The sequence below is a fragment of the Mycetomoellerius zeteki genome, unplaced genomic scaffold (assembly GCF_001594055.1).
Source record: "Mycetomoellerius zeteki isolate Tzet28-1 unplaced genomic scaffold, Tzet1.0 scaffold386, whole genome shotgun sequence".
Lineage (NCBI taxonomy): Eukaryota > Metazoa > Arthropoda > Insecta > Hymenoptera > Formicidae > Mycetomoellerius > Mycetomoellerius zeteki.
The window spans coordinates 408229-415596 of NW_017257377.1; positions in this window are offsets into that span (position 1 = coordinate 408229).

A 7368-nucleotide genomic window follows, 5' to 3' on the forward strand; every position below is an offset into this window, starting at 1 on the left:
TCTTCCGTTTTTTCCTTTTTGCTAAATACAACCTTTTTGAATGAAAATCTGTTCAATATGAGGATACGTAATGGTAAAAGAATGTTTATAGTTTCTATTTTCATACTTATATCGCTTTGAACTTGGAAAACCATTCCAGAACAATAAATTTCCCTTAGGTGCGCACAATTCACCCACTTTCCCCTATTAGAAACGATACAACTTGAAATATGTCACAATTGTAGAAGGTATTATGATCTCTTTGAAAACATTAAGTCCGACATAAGCGCCATTTGAAGAACTGTAAAGTTAATAAGTTAGTTAACTTTTGATGATTGATAAAGCAATCTTTTTCTAATTCATTCATAGTAATATTTCGACAATCATACTATATTCTTTGAGTTGTGTTTTGAACGAAGGGACTGATATTATTTTCTCCAACTTGCACTAAATCATATTACGTCTATTTTTAATATTTTGTTCTTTCTTAATTTTATATCATGTTATTTCAAGAAACTATTCAAATACGAATATGTAACATAGGTAACATAGCAAACTCTTATTATTTTATTCAGATTAAGCAAATGTCGATATAAAAGCATCACAAGGGTGACTCATATTTTTTTTCGTATTTTGTTTACATATTCATAAGCGAACGTGTTATGCACGTCTTCGCTTGTTTTTCATGGTGCATAAATTTTCTTTGACACTCTCGGAAGTGGGTCAACGAACGAACCATTAAAAAAAAGGAAGAATTGTGAACAAAAAGTGCACGCTTCCAGTTTTCTATTTTCTAATTTTTTAGCTGGTATGAATGGCAATACTTCGACGGCTATTTCGCCAAAACGTTGGCCAATTCATTTTTCTCCGGTCTTAACGAGCGCGTAATTGCTTTTTAAATTGATTAAGGGATGATCGATCGAGTGATAGCAAACAACCAGTACCTTCGTTCGTTCATCAAACCTCGTATTACGTTAAAATGAGGATAAAATTTATATTACACTTATATAATTTCTTCATTATGCTACTTTTTTTATATCTTACATTTCTATTATATTTATTTGTTGGTTACAATATGCTGTAGTATAAAAAAACATTATTACAAACATATATGTATAAAGTAACGACATTCGACTTAGAATATGAGAACGTAAGAACAATGGAACTTTGCACATTTTTATAATAACGATTCCTAAAGTCTTGTAAAGAATAACGGTTAAAGAAAACATTTGCGCCAGTGATCCATAATTATTAAACATCCGTTAGTATTGTCGAAGTAATTTAATGAACGACCTACTTCACAATGAGCACGAGTATTTGAAGGAAAACGCGAGCGTAATTACACGGCAAAATGGGAAAATTAAATATTGCCGCTCGACATGGTGCTCTCACTCGCGACTCGGGCATAAATAACGTTGCGTAACAAATTAATCTTTTCTAGAATCTCGTCGGAAATATCGTCATTTTACGTATTATAGTTCAATAACAAAATAGGACATCGAACTCGATATAACATTTTGAGTAGCCATTACGTTAATAATCTGATAAATAGATCTCATATATCATTACAAATTCATAAAAATTTTAAATTTTACAATTGCAATACACTTCTAGATATTATTTAAATTTAAGACATCAATATTAATTAGATTCTTGTATTCCGAAATTCTACTTTTAATATTCCATGGTTCATCGTTTTGGATATATTTCAAAATTCTTGTCTAAATTCAAGAATAAAATAGAATTAAATAAAAATAATCAACTTTGTGTTACATTTCTAAGAGTTTTCAGAAATAATTTCAAACATTAAAATTCATCGTAGAAATAATTTAAATTCCTATATACCACAAATCTTTAATTATGAATTAAATAATTACATTGTTCAACACCCAAATTCTTTCCGAAATGTCATCGTAAATATTTCAAAAATTCTTTCACATCAAACACGATGCTGTTGGCAGAATTTGCGTAGCACGTCAGGATTTTGTACAAATTGGGGTAAAATATGACATTTTTGACATTCTTTTAAAACAAAACGGAAGCTTGTTTCAAAATAAAGTATGGTATCTAAAAGTACAATTCAAAAACTTTAAAATAAATTTTAGTGTATGTACGATTAATTTTGATCAAATTATGGCTGTTTAAATTTTAGACTTACTGTATAATTGCGCAGCTTAACAAAAAGTCACTTTTTCTCTCTTTAAAATGCCATAGACACATACTCCAAAGATTTTTCGCGCTAACATAATGCTGTCATCAGAATTTACATAACATATTAAGATTTTTTAATAAATTCAGGTGAAAAAGGAATAGGCCAAAAACCACACTCAGAGAAAAAAGTCGTATCAGTAATTATAAATTTGTAGTGAAATAGCGCCTCAACTATATACATATTATTAAATTCTAATAAGAATACTAGATTAAGTGAACTAAGAAAATATAGTACATTAACCATATAATCAATTTATAAATGGTTAATATTACTATATTTTCTTAAGTTCACTTAATTTACTTATTGTTGTTATTAAAGCTTTGTAACACATAGTTACAAATTTGTGTATGCATTTCTTATTTATTTTTGTCTTCCAAGTTTGAAACCAACGCTGCGCCTTTTATCGTAAGCTGAATGGTTTCCTTCTTAGGAGAAACTGAACTCCGCTACGTCCCTCTGGTGACAACTACTACTAGCCGCGTACTACTCGTACTGAGCGACACTTTAGAGAAAAGACTTTTAATTATAATATATTATTCCTTGAAGTTACCTCAACAATGATTAATTAGTTACATGATATAGAGTTTAATTAAAAAAAAATTTTTGTCTAAACTAGAAAAATGTAATTGTTATATCTATTTGCATGAAGTCCAAGTAACTACTCAATGTAGTTGAGTCACTATTTCACTACCAATTAATAGTGCATACAATTTGTTATCGTTACTATATTTTTATAACATTCAGCACTACTTTAGTTTCTATTACCTTGTAAAACTAGTTACAGGTACTTCTATTGCAAAAGTTGCCAAATTTATAGTTGCTAAAACTATTTCGTTTTCTCTCAGTGCAGCCTTATTTACTATTACACTCTAATTTACTAAAAATCCTGATGTTCAACGCAAATTCTGACAACGGCATTGTGTCCAATGCAAAAAATCTTCAGGGTATGGCACTTCGAAAAAAAAAGTTATTTTTTTGTTAAACTGTGTAATTATAGGTACTGAAAGTCTAAAATTCAAATCATAATTTGATAAAAATAAGTCGTACAATTATGAACTAGAATTCGTTTGAAAGTTCTAAAATTGCACTTTTAGATATCATAGACTTTATTTAGAAATAAGATCTTGTTTTACCGTAAAAAATATTAAAAATGACCAAAAACGTTTTCGGCCCATTTCATTTCAATTTATTCAAAATCGTGACGTGCTGCGCAAATTCTGCTAATGGTGTCGTATCTAGCTCGAAAAAATCTTCATGATAAGTACTATGACATTTCGGAGAGGAAAAAAGTAATTTTTTGTTGAACAGTACTATTGATTGAATCAAATACAATAAAACAGTAATATATAAATCGTGTATATTTTTAAAAATCTTAGGAATTATATTTAGAAATAATTTAATATCTCTTAAGAAAATATAAGGTAAAAGTATTAAGTATACAACATATTGGATGCTACGAGGTGACCAAGATACAATGGCTGAGAAAGGGCGAAGAATCTAAAGAGAAAAATAAGGTAGATTGCAACTAAGCGATATTCTATGCAAGATGGCCGCAGAAATATTAAAGAGGAGAAAGCCGAGACTCTCACCTCCCTCACTCCTCACCGCCTACTTAATTCCCGTCTCATCTCTTTTACCGTCGCTCTCATCCCTTACTCAGCTCCACCCTTTTCGTGGCTTCATCCTCATCAGTCTTCGTCGGACCATTCTTCGCGACAACCTGACCACTTTTCTTTCCCCGTCGAGCATCAGAAGTCTTGCGAGTCCTGACGATTCATTCATCATTATCTCGACACCCTTACATTCTCCTAGCACGTGATGTAAATATCTCAAGGTGAGAAACACAACTAATAGTCAATCACGAATTCTCGAATCTTCGGAAAATTAGCAATTAGAAATTGAAGTGTAGAAAAAAATTTGTCTCATCTAAAGATAAACGAAAATGTACATTTAATTTGGGTATACCTACAATATTTTACATACATAAATATTTTTATGGCTATTCAATAGGAACACAATATATTTCAAATCATAACTTTATAAGGATATTTAAACTGAATGGTTTAAAACTAAAAGAAATTCAAAACAGTTGTATTTAACAAAGAAGGACATTACAAACTCTCTACATTGAGTAAATTTCACATTGCGCAACGGAAGCATTAGGTTCCTTGGAGCGGTTTTCGTTACGCCACGGAATTTTAGTGAGACTCAGCTCGACTCCGACCTTTCTTTTCGTGAATTTTCGCAATGATGCGAAGCCAACCAACGTTAGCCACCAAAAGGTAGATACGAAGATCGAATTTACCCATATTCGCGTTGAAAGCTTTCACAGTCTTTGGTATATTCTTTGACATAGGAATTTTATGTTTCCGCTGAACTTTAAAAAATGTTTTTGAACACAATATTCTTGTAATTAGCATCTTATCCAAAATATTTTATGAAGCAATTGTATTTGTCCTCGACCAAACAATTCTATGATAACAAACATTCTCTTGATAACATTGTCGCCCATTGATCCAGAAATTCCAAGCAGCGGAAAGGGCTGGAAGTTTTCCCCTTTTCCCAAGCGAGATGGGAAGTGACACAGGGCTGGTTGTATCGGAACGTCGTTAAGCGGCAGTTGGCGTTCATCTTGCGGGAACTGTCTGGCCGGTCGGCTTTTTCCTGACGACCAGTGGAGTAAGAACTGGGAAGGAAAGTTCAGCAAGTAATATAACGCCGCCGGCTACGGAAGCGGAACGTCCGAACATACGATTTATCTCGAAACTTGGCGCGTCGAACTCGACGGGTGTTGGTATCATTGCGAGCCAGGGTGGAGAGGATCGAGTGAGCGCAAGTTTCATGGTGGTACACCCTATTTTGAGGTCAGTTTCCAACTTTACGCCGGTGGGAAGGATCCAACAAGCAGCGCGACCGAGAGACCAACTTCAGGATGAATCGTCCTCCAGGAATTCACTCTATCTATTTTGCTGCCCTCTCTCTTCCTCTTTAGAGAAATTTCGGAATTCCGACCAACAAAGCTTGAGTATCTTCAAAATGCCTTTGATATCTTTCCTTCCCGTCATCTATTGATAATCGATGTGACGTTATACCGATCAATCATAACAAAAGTCACAGGCTATTTTGTTGAATTTCAATATCAACAATGAAATCGTTTCCTTACTTCAAAACTCAGAAAATGTGATTTTCAAGTTTGTCATAAGTTAAGTAAAGATTGTTCTATCAATCACCAAAAGTAAACTAACTTAACTTCATAGTCCATTTGCTAAACAGCAATTGTTCTTAAGGTTTTCAAAGAGATCATAATAACTTTTAGGAGAGTGACACATTTTGAATTGTGCCATTTTTGTGAATAAAAATAAGTCTTCTACAGAAAACATTTAAAGTTGAGTTGATTCTTGATGATCAAAGTTTGAAGAAGAAATTGTTTCATTCTAAATGTAATCATTTTAACTGACTAATTGTAAGTTAAATATAAACTATTGGTAATATTTCAAGTTGTCACTCTTGATGAATTATTCTGGATTTGTTATATAATTTATAGAATCTTAAAATCATAACTGAAAAAATAATTTTTAAGGATTATAAAATAAAGACGATGAAAATGACATTTAATCATGTTTTTTAAGAGAATATTACCTTTGTCCATATTATCTGATTAGTCAATATAATTTTCTGTTAAGTTGAAAAATAGTTTTTCTCCCATTCTTTGGAAAATTTATTTTTTTGGAGTTTCTTACTTTTGAAATAAGGGAATAAAATTATTTTCGTTATTCAGTATAATTTTTCTTATTTATTTGATAAAGACTCAGTATAGTTTTCTTATTTAGTTGAACTTTGTGATATAAGATGTATTGATGTATAACATCAGAAGAACGTGCATTCGTTAAACTAGGTGATTGCATAAGGGTCCAAAATGTCATAATAATCGAAATAATAAATTTGTATTTTAAATTATAACGATTGATTTTTGACTCGTAGCCCTTTTTCTTTATTGAGTTTTTAAATTTATTGAGCCATACGATTATTATATATCGAAATAATAAATTTGTATTTTTGTGTGCGTGTATAAATCCTTTTATTTTTAAGACACCTATGATAATAATTTGTTTTTAATAATATAATATTATAAAATATGATTTCTACATGCTGAAATAATACTAATTACTCTAATGATATATATGTGTTTTTTTACTCTAATAAAAATTTTTTATATCAAATATTACAATTATTGAAAATATCTATAAATGTTACTGCAGAATATGTTCTGTTAATAATAAGGATGCTAAAGCAGCAGTGCTACTATATACTAATAGTACCACTACTACAGCAATGCTGAACACTACTAGGGTCTTACACTAGTGTCACTGCAATAGTAGTGAACATAAGTAGTGTTTCCATTAGTGACACAGTAGTATCTATTGCAGTAGTGTCGAAAACTACTAGTACTACTGTTAGATCTAATAATGTTATACACTACTACAGTATAGGAACACTACTGGCTCTAATAGTGTATGTACAATAGCAGTAACAGTAATGTAATAATGTTGAACACTACTAATAGCACTACTGGCTCAGCAGTAACACTATTGCATATCAGTAGTGACACTATTAAATATCAGTAGTGCCACTGTGTACTACTACTACACTAATAGTGCAATAGTGTTGAATGCAGTAGTACTCAGTAGTATTTTTCCATAAAGGTGCTGACTTCAGCAAGATGGCGGCAAGCCCGGGCCGAAGAATCGATGCAATCGTAGACAGACTGAAAAGTTCGCACGATATTGAAACCTCACCTCAGCTCTCTATATGTGCGTGTGTGTGTGTGTGTGTGTGTGTGTGTGTGTGTGTATATGTACATATACACATATACACACATATGTATATATCATGTCCTCGTATTCTAATATTCTCCGCGGTTTCCCGTGGGATGTGCGTGGATGTATGAGTGCACGAAAGAAGTTCGAGGGAACTGTAGGCCCAAGATGGCGAAGAATAAGAAAAGACGCTTTCGTTCTTAAGGACGATAATGCAGAGGTCGAGCGGCAAGACGAAGAATGCGCCTGCATACGCTCAAGGATAACAATAGCGAGGTTCCATCGAGCATCAAATGCCGATGGGGAGTCTCGAGGGTTTCGGAATATTAAGGATTCGTGCCTCAAGAATCTAAAAAAGTA